Source organism: Sturnira hondurensis, unplaced genomic scaffold (genome assembly GCF_014824575.4).
Source record: "Sturnira hondurensis isolate 20B ecotype Veracruz unplaced genomic scaffold, ASM1482457v3 Scaffold0011253, whole genome shotgun sequence".
Classification (NCBI taxonomy): Eukaryota; Metazoa; Chordata; class Mammalia; order Chiroptera; family Phyllostomidae; genus Sturnira; species Sturnira hondurensis.
This window is the reverse complement of record NW_028083884.1, coordinates 2,367,939-2,382,204: the sequence shown is the minus strand read 5'-3', so window position 1 is coordinate 2,382,204 and position 14,266 is coordinate 2,367,939. Positions and strand designations below refer to the sequence as shown.

At 45.8% G+C, this 14,266-nt stretch overlaps 1 protein-coding gene across 1 annotated transcript in view; it reads left to right on the top strand.

Moving 5' to 3' along the window:
- GRK5 (G protein-coupled receptor kinase 5) overlaps positions 1–14,266 on the top strand; it is a 186,461-nt gene that overhangs the window by 1,035 nt on the left and 171,160 nt on the right. The window lies entirely within an intron of this gene.

The following is a 14,266-nucleotide window of genomic DNA, read 5'->3' as shown; positions in this document are numbered from 1 at the left end:
ATTTAGCTGGCAGGAAGTGTCTAAATGGAGTGGCTAAGACCCTAAAGTCAAAGCTATAAACACACATTTTGTAGCTTCCTAGAGATGGATGGAAAAGTGGCCCAGAAACTCAGATGGTTCCTCAAATAATTGTGTGCCGGTAAACATACGTGTTTAAGGAACACCTGGAATTTATGTAACGTCTCTTTTGCCAAGACTTGAGCTCTGGCGTGCAGCCTTTTTATTAAATGGGGAAGTGGTTTTTCCTTTCCATGGGAGGTGGCTTCCTTTGACGCCTAAGCAAGGTCTTGATTTCAGAAGGATACTCCGGGAGCAGCCCACGAAAATGCCATACCTACTTCTTAATATTTTCATTCACCCACTCGGATGAATGGAGGAAGAATTTTTGGCCAGCAATAAAACGACTTATGTTTATCCAGCCGGTTCCATCACCTTGTGGCTCTGTACACGCTGTGCGGGTTGGGTGATGCACAGCCCAGCAATTCTACCCGGCGTTCACGTCGTAATTTGGTCGTCACTTGTCGCTCTAAAGCTGCCTGCAGCAGCTGCCTAGAAGGTTTGCTTTGAAAACCCCAGAAGAGTTTAAAATATGCAGGTCTATTCCCCCCATCCCACCCCCCTCCCCATTGCTCAGCTTTGGTGTGAGAACAGATTTGGAGGAGAGGCTGCTACTTGGCAACTTCAGGTTCTAAGGCCTGATTTTTTTCTTTTTGCCTACTTGAAATTATAGCGAGAGGGGCAAAGGTGGGGGCCAGTGGGTCCCCCTCTGTGCTGGGCAGTTCGTCCCGAAGGGGAAGAAGCCGGGCTGGAGGGTGGGCTTAGGGGGACTGCCGGCGGCTCCCCTTCGCGCCCCTGCTCTCAGTCTTTGCAACTGCCACCTAGTGCTGGGATTTGGTTGTACGTCTCAAGGCTCGGGGCTGGGAAAGTTTGTCTCCCTCCCTACATTCTGAAATTAATTCTTGGGAAATCACTGGATAGGATGGTGCTGGAGGTTTTGTGAGTTTCCCTGGTTTCTCTAGTTGTCCGGGGAATTCTGCTCCCGCGATTTGCTGTTCCACACGTTCCTTTGCCTGGGGTGTGCTTTTTCCTTTCCTTCGCAATTGGTTGCTTCTTTTAAGATGTTTTGCTTGGAGTGGGCAAAGTGTTACCAATATTCTCCCTCAAATTGGTCTCCCTAGATTTTTTTTCACCGAAATGAATTCACCGCCTGATATTTTGATTTGTTGGGTGAACAAAAAAAGAAAAAAATCAGGACCTTAGGGAAGGAAGAGCCTGCAGGCTGGAGGTTTATGTGGAATGACGGAACTACAGTGATTAAAAGCCCTCAGTGATGTGCCTTACACTTCCTTGTCCTTTTAGAGCCTTTTCAATTTCTCTTTGAGAATTTGGCGGTCACCTCATGGTGAGAAACTAGCTCTTGATGATGCCTTTGACATGGAAAGTGTCTTTGCCTGGAAAGAAATGGAGAGACTGACGCATGAATGAGAAAAATTAATCACTTACACAGAAACTTCATTTTTAAATTTGCATTTCTCCCATTCTTTCTCTTTTGTATAAGCAGAACCCATGATTTTAAGAGCTCCCATTCTCTTCTTGCTGTATCTTTATTAAAAATTTGAACACATATTCTAATTAGCATGGAAGCATATAGAAATAAAAGCAATTTATTTTTTTTCTTCTCAGTTCTCATATATTTGAAGTCATTCTTTTAAATTAAGTAATTCTGCAAATAATTGTATTATCCAGGAATGACAGTTCGAATTAGTTTAGTGAAATAGCTGATGTATTTATAGTATCTTAAAAAACCTGTGTTGTTTGAAATATTTAAAAACACTTCTTACTCGAAGATTCTTGTGAATGGTCACAGATGAGAAATATAGTTGGTGAATGTGAAATTTAATTTAGATCACTTAAGAAAATATATTGCAAACAATCTGAAATGCCGCTTTCAAGTAAAAGTCACATTTACTCCAAACAGTTGGGAAACAGACCTTGAAGAAAGACAGACACACTTTGCAAATGCTGTGAAGGAATTTGTAGTGGTATCCAGGTTGGTGGATAATTTCAGGGCTTATCTTTTATTTTTATTATGCATTCTGAAAGGCAGATGACTTTTAAATTCATTGTAAATTCAGATTCTTACCATAAAAAAAACATGTATAAAGTGGAAAACATGAATTTAGCAATGAAATAGAAAAATCCATAAGCATATTAGCATCAAAATGATTCATTGTTAGTATTTAGAAAACATAGCAAGCAAGTTGCACCTTTGTGATAGTTGTTTTGAAATAAGGAAATTTTGAACCACCCAAATGTGCTCTACTTGTTTATCTTGGTCTCATGAGAAAACATCAATTTGGTCACTCTTAGGAACTTTAGATTGCTCTCCTAAAAAGTAGTTAAAGAAAAAAAGGAAGAAGCTGGGGTTGAATTCATGCCAGTTTGTAGAGATGAGCTAAGTGATTAGGCTCCATACCAGCAGCTCTGCCCACTTATTCACGTTTCAGAGTCTCAGGAAACTGGCAAGCCAGCTGCCCTTGAGACAATAGTAGTGAGAGAGCATTTGCAGAGTGCGCTTGGTGTGTTTCTTTTGTTGTTGTGGCGGTGGAAGTTTTTGTGTTTTTCTCGTATTTTAGATCTGTGGTCTCGCTCTTGAGGGAACAGAGGTGGGAAGAAATTTTGCAGGGGCCCACCCTTCCTTTCCCCACAGGCCCCGCGGTAGTCACATCTGATCAATAAAGATGACTGAGGGAACATCGATCCCAGTTTCCTGAGCCTGATTCTAGCAGACACCGAGTACAGGGACAGAGCCCTCGGAAACATAATGACTTTGCCATTGATCACGATTGCTGCAAACCAGAATATGCGAGAACCATTTCCTCAGATAACTGGATGACTTGTCGGCTTGGCTCTTCCTGGTGATTCAGATTGAGGACCGGAGCAGAGGTGAAGCTGGAGGCTGGCAGAGGCTGGGGAGGGCTGGAGGAGAGAGGGAACTCACATCCAGCCTCTTGCCAGTGAGGGGCAGGCCTTACTTGGACAGAATTAGCATTCCACAGCGGGGCTGAGAGCCCAGGCCTTCCCCCTCCCTTTCCCTCACACCCCAAGTTCATGATGACGAACACAGCCCAATAACAGTGTTCCTCCCAGCACAGGCAGCTCAGGGCTGGTAAGGACTGCTTGGCCTGTGAAGTGCAATGCTGTTAAATGCAACTGCCTTGTATTTGTTCTAAGTCTCTTTTCAATACTGACAAGTCGGAGGTAGAGAAAGCAGTATTTTCAGAAGGCCTTGCTCTCTTACAGAAAGATTTCAAGTGATGATTTTAATGAAGCTGGCTGCCTGTTTTTACAAGCATCAGTTAAATGCCCACAAGACTCTCGTCTTTCAAGAGCTTAGCTGCCTCTTGTCAGATTTTTAACTCCAAAAAAGCTAGATTCTTGCAGTGCCAAAACTAATTCTTGTTTAAATCAGGTCTTCAGAAGCTGTCACTATTGTCGTGGCTTGCTAAATGATACCTTTAGGGTCTAGGCTGTATACTTTCATAAGGTCCAGGTGAATTTCAGGGAAGAGTTCCACATGCAACCAAATTCACCTTTACCAAGGGCTGCTCAACCCATACCCGGGGACTTCCAGTGTCCCCAGGAAACCACCCAGGACTGCAGGCAGTATTTAAAGTTAATATTTGTTGTCAATACATCTGTGGCTTGAGGTAAAGTGTTATAATATCTCGACATTTTTGAAATAAGAAAGTCCTGTGGTTACAGAAAGATGTCACTGCCAAAGCTCGTGCAACTCCAAGGTGAAAAGAATAGAAATGTGACTACACATAGGAGACACGTAGAAAAGGAAGCTGGGGACTTCTTCAGTCTTACTGCCCTGAGCCCCACACCTGACATCAGAATAGAATAGTGGAGATGAGGACTTTAAGATATGATTTTTAAATGATTAACATGGATTATATGGACGTAAATAATAGGCGTGACTTCTACTTTAAAACACAGCCTGCTATATTTCAGTGAAATATTTTAGTTAAGAACATCATAAGTATTGAAAGGATTTTAATCAATAAATCAAGCTTGTTTAGACTTCATCTTTTTTAGGGTGAAAACATGTTGTTCCATGTAAACATGGGGGTGGAGGGAAGCCCTCCCTTTTGCTAAATCATGCCACCTTTCCAAGGGAAGGTAGCTGCTCCCTAACTAGACCCTGTGTCCCCATGCCCCCTCAATTTCTCATGTTGAGAAAACTGTTCTTACATTATCTTCCGAAATTCTTGCAAAGGTAAAATCATTCATTCATTCAACACTGATTGTTGGAGGACCCTGCGGGAAGTGACATTTTGGATGTCAGCCTGAGAAGATGCAGCGAGAGGCGGGTCGAGAGATGAAACTGAGTATCGTTATGGGCTTAGGCTTTTAACTGGTAAATCTGATACGAGTAAAACCAGATGTTTTTCCCCCTGAAGAGCTGAAGCTGACTGCGGTTTGACCTGCGCAGCTGGGCACACAGAGTGACTCTGCTACGCCAAGAACTTGGACAGTTACCTGCAGGGCCAAAATATGATTTAAGGATAATTCAAGGGTCATACTTGAGGGATAGGCCCAAATCTGGGAGACAACTACTAATCTTCCAGACATTGCGTTTTTACAAAAGTCATTTCCTACAAATGGAAACTGAAAAACAGTGGCAAAAAGACCCTTTGGTTGGAACAAGATCCAAGAGGAGACTGGGTTGTAGTGGTACCTGCTAGGCTGCATGTGGCTATTTACATGGAAGTTAATTAGAATTGCAAATTCAGTTCCTTAAGCACTGGAACCACGGTAGTCCCATGGGGCCAGTGGCTACCGTGTTGGATGGTCCAGATATAGAACGTTTTCAGCACTCCAGAAAGAGTGCCGTCTGTCATTTGCTGTCATTCTCTGTCATTTGGACAGAGATGCTCTGGACTTCTACATAATGAATTAAATAAGTGTGGTAACCCCAAAACTTCTGACGTGATAATTGGGGGAAGGTTAAGGAGAGGGAGTGAGGTAAATGTTGGGGGAGGGGGGTGGGGTGGGTGGGAAGGATAGATAGCAAGGGCTTGGGCCATGGGGGGTCAGGGATTAGGACTGGCTCCAGAGAATCATTCAGCTTGGGAGGATAGTAGATATTGGTGGTGGTGGTGAGTCACCCTTATTTCCTTTTCTTTTTTTCATATCTTGTTGGGAAATTTGCCTAGATTGAGCAACTAACTTTCCTGATTCAAATTAAGCACTTATTACAGATATACATACAGAGCCCGGAGTTCCTCCTTGAAACTTCTGGCGTGAGGATAGTCTATATCAATCACTGCATTAAGAAAAAAAATTATATTGTATGTGCAGTAAATATACAGAAAAAATGGGGGGGAAATACCTCTTTCCATGGACTTCAAGAAGGAACTCCAAAATGAGGGTGAAAATCGGTAAAACAATGATAAGGGGTTGCATTTTTTTGAACAGGACAGACTGAAGATCACAAGAAAGATGTCAGAAACACACTGTTCTAAACTGTTTCCTGTGGGATTTGCAACATTGTAACACTGCCCATTTAGGCACTCTTAGAAAGCAACATTAATGTTTGAAACAATGAAACAGCTCGTCACTATTTCTGTGGGGTCTAAAGCAGGGACTCTATTTGAAATTGTGCCAAAGAGTCAATTGGTAACATCTTTCTGACAGAAGTTAGTAACAAATTAGTCTAATTTCCGTAGGGCCTGCCTTGTGTCTAGGAATTTGTAATCTGTAGATTAGCAGTATATGTTTTTTTTGAAGGCCGCAATTAAATGAACCTCAAAGGACAGTTTTGGGGGTCTCTGCAAAAAGCAGAAGAAATTGAGATAAACGGAGAAGAGCACTCCTGTGTCACGAAGAAGCAGGGGCCCAAAAGGCCTGCCAGCGGCTCAACGCTCCGAGGCTTCTCAGCCAGTCTACCTGTCTGCCCTCCACTTTCCAAGCTAGAGGTTGCCCTGCTTTAACAGGTGGGGAAACTGAGACGAAAGAGAGTCACTTGTTGAAAGTCGCTTGGATTGTGGGCTTCTATGGAGTACCCTCCAAAGTCCTTTAAATCCTCAAAAATAAGTCTTTTCTCTCCCTTGTAATATTGTAGGCCAGAAACCAAACCCCTATCTCGGGGTGGTATAGTTTCTAAATGTAACCCCCCTTGTGATAGCAACCGTCTAAGGTAAAGGTGGTCTCTGCCAGATTTCCTGGAGAAAGGGGCCAGGCTGCAATATAATTTTCCTTCCAGACCCTGCTTTCAGCTAAGTGCCAATCTGAGAGCAGTCGGATGAAGTATTCCTGGTAGGTTGTGACTGACGGGCGAGTCCTCCCGGTAGGTGTTTCCACTTTGAAAGCAGCACTGCTGATCAGCTCAGATGAGTCCGTGATTGAGGGGAGGGGGTGTATGTACACCATACATCCATGCCTGCATGAGTGTGCGCACATGCAGGGCTGTGGTCCTCCCCGGAGCCCTGTTTACCTTCTACCCACATTACCCCTGCCCCTCCCGGCACACGCCAACATGTCAAAGGAGCAAGGTCAGCCTCTTGGCATTCTTCCTAATAGCATGGCCTACAGGGAATCTTGAGAAGCCAAAGAATTGTCCCTGAGGGACAGGTGTTAAACCAGAGGCTGGTGGTGGGGACATGTCACTGGCTGTGGCCTAACTACCTGTCCTTGTCAGAGCCAGCACGTGGGCACACGGTAGGCACTGGCATGGGTTTACCTGTGCAGGTCTCCTCTGCCCCAAGGCCTGCTTCCCTGGGGGCTTGCCACGCCTTGGGGAATTCTTGTCCTCAAACACCTCTGTCTGAGGGTGACACCCTAGGTGTGTGCTAGTGTCTCTGCAGCTTTCTTTACCTAAAAATGTAGGGGCTGGGGTGGGGGAGGTGGGGAGAGATGCATCAGAGCGAAGGCTCTGCCACATTGCGGGGCGTGCCCTTCGTCTCCTGAACAGAGTGTGTGACGTGGCCTTTTCCCCCAGGAAAGTGCTTCCTGGGTTAACCCCTTTCTTTTTTTCAGTGATAACCTTATGGATGTTTGCATTTAGAAACCATAGCAGTGTGTGTGTGTGTGTGTGTGTGTGAGAGAGAGAGAGAGAGAGAGAGAGAGAGAGAGAGAGAGATGAGGAAAGAGAGCCTTGCGGACCATGGATTTCCTTGGGGGTCGCTGTCAAACCTGAGATGCTGGAGAGGAGGCTGTGTGATGTCACTGCTTAGGAATGAGGGGACAGGAAGTCACAGTCTTTGGTCTTCTGCAGAGAAGGCAAAGCTCTGAACCTTCTCTTCTGGAAGGAAGAGAGGGGAAGCTCAGAGCTAACCCAGCAACAGGCCAGAGAAGCCAGCAAGTGAAATTGGTCTGCAGACCTGATAAAAGGTCTTGTGAAACCTCGTTGAGAAATGGAATGCCAACGTGGTGTGGGTCTCCACCCTTGGGGATGGAAACAAGCTGGAGGAGGATCAGCAAACGGCCTAGGAAGGACAGAGTTGTAATGCTGATGCTCACACGTGCTCTGCCCCGGCGTAGTGTCTGCTCATGCGCCCAGGAGAAGCTGGCCGGTATGCCCAGACAACTCCCCGTGAGAAGGAGCGCCGGCTCCAGGAGAAACAGCCTGTGGGCCTGTGGGCGAAGAGTGGGGCTGCTGACTTGAGGGGCAGAGGGTGGCGCAAGTCCCATCGAGTCACCGATGAGGAAGGGTGTCTGTCAGATGAATGGAACATAGTAGGTGTTCAACAGACATTTCCAGAAATGATTGACTAATGCTACTCTGAGTTACATGGGGGGCAGAGAAAGTATGGTTCTCAAGAAATGGTCTTGATGTCACAGGAGATGGTGAATTAGGAGATGATTCAACATGGCTAAGAATGATTAACTAAGGCTATAGGGCGAATTGGAAAATGTTTTCCAAATGTTTATCTTAACTTCGAAAAATGTCTGGCAAACTCCCCCACCTCCATCCCCAATTTGGAAGTGGTTTGTTTTACTTGTTTTGGAAGAAGTAAATATTTGCATTAGACCAAACATTTGGGGCAAACAGTTCCCCCCAATTCCGAGGCCCTGTGCAGGTCGGAGGAGATGTTTGACGCTGTGACGCTCATCCCTTCTTTGGCTCAAGCGAAGGCAGCGTAGGCCACAGCTTCGAGTGCTGTTCACAGCACTACTGGGGCAAAGCTGAGACAATGGAAAGAAGATAGGAAGCCAAACCAGTGATCCCTCCAGACCTGGGAAGGGCTGGTGACCTGGCCTTTGAAGGATGCGATCGTTACAGAAAAATTGCCCTTCTGTTCATGGGCAAAAAGGCTGGATCCAATTAAGACAAAGGAAACGTATGTTAACTCAGAGAAGAAATTTCTAAACAGTCAATTCTGTAATCCTCTCTGAAGAGGAAGAGGCCGACATGACTGGGCTTTATGGACGCCGCCAAATCCTGTGATATATAATAATTAGTAACCACTGGTTATTTTACCGCACACTCATTTTCCAAACCACTAACCATGGCTTGGGATGGAATGCACTGGGCCTAGATATTTGCCCCAGATGTCTTCCCATCAGTAGTATCCAATTAGAGGGATTTAAAAAAAATTAAAGCTTAATTCTCTATAACATATAGTGGAATAAAAATTTTAAAAGGACCAATCTGATTTCCTCAGTGGTTCATGGGTTACCAAGGTGAGGGTTAGTCTTTGGGGACACTTCAAGTACACTTACTTCTCAGTTTACATTTTTGTGACTATTAGGTGACTAATTGTTTTATATCATGGTGCCTGGTACTCTCGCCAGCCTCTTTGGCAGCTTACAAACATTTCAGGAACGACTGTGAGGGGGTTGAGGATTTGAGAGGCCTATTCAGAGTCAAGTTCTTCCTGGGCAAGCATTAGAAGTGAACTTGTGTCTGCCTATAATTTTATTCACCCAGGGTGGGCCTTTACACTCTAAATATCTGCCTTAAATACGAGAGCTTGGGGGTTTCATGGAAGCAAAATTCTAATGGGAATAGCCCTGTGTTGGCTTTGTGTCTTCCCTAGTGTCATAAACGTAGCATTTAGTTAGTGCTTACTGTATATTTGGCACCATGCTAGGTTCTGAAAGGAGGATTGAGTAGGCCAGTGGGGGCTCCCATCTTTCTTCTAAAAGGATCATTTAAAAAGCGTATGTCCTTTGTGTCCATTGTTTTATTTGATCTTGACATTCCTGTGAGGCAAGTCTGTTGCTCCCCTGTTCTTAGAGATGAAGACTCAGACAGGCAGAGGTTAGCGGCGCACCCTAAAGCAGCCTGCTGGTTCCAGAGCCTGGACCCGGGGCCCGGCTTCTGCACGTGACGCTCTTCTCCTTCATCATAGCAACTTCCCTCAGTCGTCTCACCTGCAATTGGGAGCGTCAACACTAGCACAGATGAGACATTTGAGAAAGAATCGAGTGTGCAGCTGTGACTCACAATTAAATAGGAGTCATTCCAATGTTTAACACTTAAAGAAATCTGCCCAGACAACGCTTGCTAAAGGACATCTGAATGATGATGTGAAACATCAAGAAGAAAGTCAGAAATCTCTCCTCCTGTGGGCTCTGCAACCAGCTTCAGCCCTCCGTGATCATCGCCGGCGGCGTTTCTGTGGGCGTTTCCCCCGATTTCTGTGTATATGCGTGTGTGAGTGTGCAGAGCACTTTGCACACGTGGGATTGTAGTCTCCGCGCTGCCCTGCGGCTGCCTTCAGTCAGTAGTATGTTGTAGAGCCTTCCTGTATCTGTGTTTATAGTTTCCCGTGAAATGGATGGATGTCAGGGAGAATTGTGAAAGACTTTGGAAACACAGAGTCGGTTCAGTGGAATGCTGGGTGCTTTCCAGCAGACCCTGAGGGGTTGTTCTGAAGGGGTCTGTGTTTTCGAGGGTCTTACACTAGTTTAATAATATACTTAACCAAGCCCTATAGAGTGAGCCACTTAGAGTTTCCAGTTTTTAAATGTAAACAGTGGAGGAACATGCTACCCATTGTGTAACATCTTTATACATTTATTTAAAAACTTTTTGTTTGTTTGTTCTTTTTCCCAATGATGGTATCTGTTTAATAGCATTCTCCCCTTTCCCCCATCTCCTCCCCTTGGGAAAATTAGTGATAATTTATGCAATGGAGTTGCGACCCTAGAGATGTATAAAGTATATGATCTTATGAGAAAGGCGCATGAGCCCTGGCTTGTGTGGCTCAGTGGACTGAGTGCTGCCCTATAAACCAAAGGGTCACTGGTTCGATTCCCAGTCAGGGCACATGCCTGGGTTGTGGGCCAGGTCCTCAGTAGGGGGCATGCAAGGAAACAACCACACGTTGATGTTTGTCTTCCTCTCCTTCCCTTCCCCTCTCTCTAAAAACAAACAAACAAACAAATCTTTTTTATTTATTTATTTTTTTATTTAACTCTTGTTCAAGTACAGTTTTCTTTCTTGTATTCCCAGCCCTGCCCCCCTTCCAGTGCTCCCCACCTCCCTCCCATCTCCGCCCCCCACCTTAGTTATTGTCCATGTGTCCTTTATACTTGTTCATATGAGTCCTTCCCCTTTTCCCCTGTGATTCTCTCCCCTCTCCCCTCTGGACCCTGTCAGCACGTTCTGTATTTCAGTGTCTTTGGTTACATTTTGCTTGCTTGTTTGTTTTGTTGTTTAGATTCCTGTTAAAGGTGATATCATATGGTACAAACAAATCTTTTTTAAAAAGAAAGGCACATGATACACATGAGGACGTGTGATGTGACATTTTTGAAACCTTTGGGATTCGACACCCTCCCTCTTTCCACCTCTGAGAGTATTCGGTCATCTTTTGTATGATACGCAAAGCTTAGGGTAGGGAAATCAAGTTCCGTCAAGGATTGCATCTGGCAATGACATTGTGATTGCCCCTGGGTTTTGAATGTGTACTAGGCAGTGAACACAAGCCCAGATCACAAGCCCACAGCTTTGTAAGGGTGCTCCCATATCCTCGCCTTTGGTCGCCACCGCAGCCCAGACTTGGCAGCTGTGCTCCTTATTATTTCAGCTTCAGAAAGAAGGAAATCAAGCTTGGAGAGGTGGAGTGCTTCTCCAAGGCCACACAGCAGGAAACTGCTTCCCCCCACCCTCCTCGAGTGCTGACCCATGGTGTTTTTTCTCACGTGTGAGGACTTTTGTGTTTGGTGGTACCGTGCACGGCTCTAGGGGCCCTGTTCGCGTCATGGAAACAGTAGATTTGTAAATATATTTGGGGGGAGGGACCCCCTTTTCTAAATCCCTCAGAGGTGCTGCCTGTGCTGCTGCTGGTTTTGTGTCGTGTCTTTTGCTCTTGTTATTTTTCAAAAATGTTGACTTAAATTTTTTTTAATTGATTTGAGAGAGAGATAGAGAAACATCGCCGTGAGAGAGAAACATCAATCAGTTGCCTCCTGTACACGCCCTGGCCAGGGCTCAAACCTGTAACCTAGGTATGTGCCCTGGCTGGGAATCAGACCTGAAACCTTTTGGTTTATGGGCTGACACTCCAACCAACCGAGCCACCTGGCCAGAGCTTGCTCCCGACTTCTATCTGGCACATTTTCCTCTGGAATTCTGTGGGTTCTTCCTTTGGTGACTGCTTTTTTTTAAACAAAAATTATTGATTATAGGGAGAGGATCAGGTGTGGAGGGAGAGAGAGAAAGAGAGAGAGAGAGTTGTCCCATTTATTGATGCATTCATTGGTTGATTCTTGCATGTGCCTTGACTGGGAATCGAGCCCACAGCCTTGGTGTATCAGGACGACACTCTAACCTGAGCCGCCCAGCCAGGGTGGTAACTGCTTTGACTGAAGGTTTGCACTTGATTTCCCTATGAGAACCTCTGGCAAGGGTTCTCTGAATCCCACCTTGAGCATCAATAGTGCAAATACAAACAGCACAGCACAAAACAAGCCCTGCCGCCCCACTCCGGCTCCCTCTGAGAGAAGCTGGGCAGGAGGACATAGTTCAGAGGTTGGGGTCTTCAGTACTTTCGTAAGCGCTGGAGAAGGGCGTGGCATTTTCTTCGTGGAAGCATTCGTAGCTTGTTGGCTTGCACTCCGGTGGCTCACAGCTGCCTGGAAGCAGCAGAGAGACCCGACAGAGAAAGGCTGCCCATTAATTGGATGATTAGTCTAAACATGGCTGTGGGCTCTCTGTCATCTCAGCATGCAGGAAGGAGCTCCACCACCCCAAAGCCAGCTCCTTCCTTCTCCTCTAGAGAAGGACCACAGGAAGCCCATGTGGGCGGCAGAGTTCAGGGCTGGAGCGGAAGCTGCCCTTAAAGCAGGACCTGTAGCAGGCCTGGATTTTCCCCCGGGCACTTCAGCAGCTCTCTCACTGCTTCCCAGGCTGCATTTGTTCCTAGGGCACTGAGGGCTGCAAAGTGCCACCAGATGGGCAGCTCAGCACCACAGACTTTATCGTCTCCCAGTCCTGGGGGCCAGAACTCCAAAGTCAAGTGTGGGCAGGCCGTGCTCTCTCTGAAGGTGCTGGGAAGTATCTGTCCCAGGCCCCTCTCCTGGCTTCTGGTGGCATCGGGTGTCCTTGGCTCACAGATGGCTTTCAACTCTGACGTCTCTTCACGCAGCCTCCCCCTCTACGTGTCTGTCGCCGTGTCCAAACTCCCCCCTTTTAGGACACAGTTGTATTGGATTAGGGTGCACCCCAATGACTTCATTGTAACTGAATCACCTCTGTAAAGACCCTACTTCTAAATAATGTCCCATTCTGAGGTGCCAAGGGTTAGGGCTTCAATGATCGTATTTTGGAGGACACAGTTTAACTCATAACGCAAAGCCCTGGCCACGATGTTCTGAACCAGAAGCTCTTGGGTAGCATCCAGGACTCTATTTTATTGTAAAAATGCCTCAGGATCGGCCAAGCATGGAAACCCTGCCCTGAAGGTTTTCTGACTCTCTCCCAAGGATCTTGGAGATGCAGCTCCAACCTGGCTCCCCAAACAGGACCCTCTGCAGCCTCTCCAGTGGTGGGTTTCTGCTGTCTGCTCAAAGCTTTCTAGTGTAGGGGACTCATGTCCTATCTCAAGCAGCCCATCTCATTTTGAACTGCTGGATTAAAAAAAGAAATTATTTGGCTTCCTGCTTCACCCATGAAATCGCCAACTCCCCAAGGACTGAGACTAGGATTTTTTTCTTTCCTTGTGTCGTCTGGAGTCTCACCAAATGGCAATGGTAAGCCCAGGTCTGCAGGTCAGTCCCGGGTATGCCTGGTGCTGTAGTCACCCATCGATCAGGTGCTGGCTCTGGCCCCCAGAATGCATGGACCACCCTTTGCTGGGGAGGGGTTCCTCCTAATAGTAGAATCCTGATAATGGTGACACCCACTGTAGAATCGAAGCCAGAACCCTGGCCTCTAGACTCCCAGGACAGTGCTTTCACTGCCCATGGCATTCGAGTAACAGACACGTTCAGCCTGGAGTTAGCATTTGCCAGCAGGTGAGACCGTGGTGTTGCTAAGATCTGGCAAAGCTCAAGGGCATAGTTGTTCAATAACTTCGCAGAGGTGGGGTCAAAAGACAACCATTTTTCTTTCTTTTCAAGGTAATACATCTTATCTAGCTATTCAATGCACCAAGCCAAGATGTTTTGATTCCAGTGAAAGCTCTATTAATACCTCTAGGGGAAAGGTTGCAGGGGAAGGGAGAATGTGCTACTAACATGCTGTGTGAGCTTAGACACATTGCTTGACCTCTCGGAGCCAAAAATTTTCCTAGCTCTATAAATGTGTACTTTGGCCCAGGTGATTTCTCGAGCTCTTTTTACCTTTTAGATCTTGAGAATTTGCTGGTGCATTTTCCGCAGATAGTAAGTAATTCAACTGTGGCTACTTCATAATAAGATCGGATGTTAATTTGAAGAGCAGGCATTACATATTAAAATGAAAATTACCCCAAGGAAAGAATTAGAGCAGGAGGGTTACAAGTGTAACAGAGACAAACAGGAAAGAACCTCGCTGCTGCTAATGTAACTGCCGCCTGCAATCTAAGAAAGGCAAATGCATGATTCTAGTATTTTCTTTAGTGGATTATAGAATGGAAAATTAAATCAAAAGTAAAAAATAAACAGTTTGATTGTTCTGTACTGTATTATCCTAATAAACAGCCTTCCTGGAAAGTTTAAAAATACACAGTGTCCTGTCTGGCCAAAGAAAACAATGTCAATATTGTTGAGAAAGTGTAAGAATTTTCCATCTAGACGTGAGTGAGGGGAAACATTGTCATGTGGACCC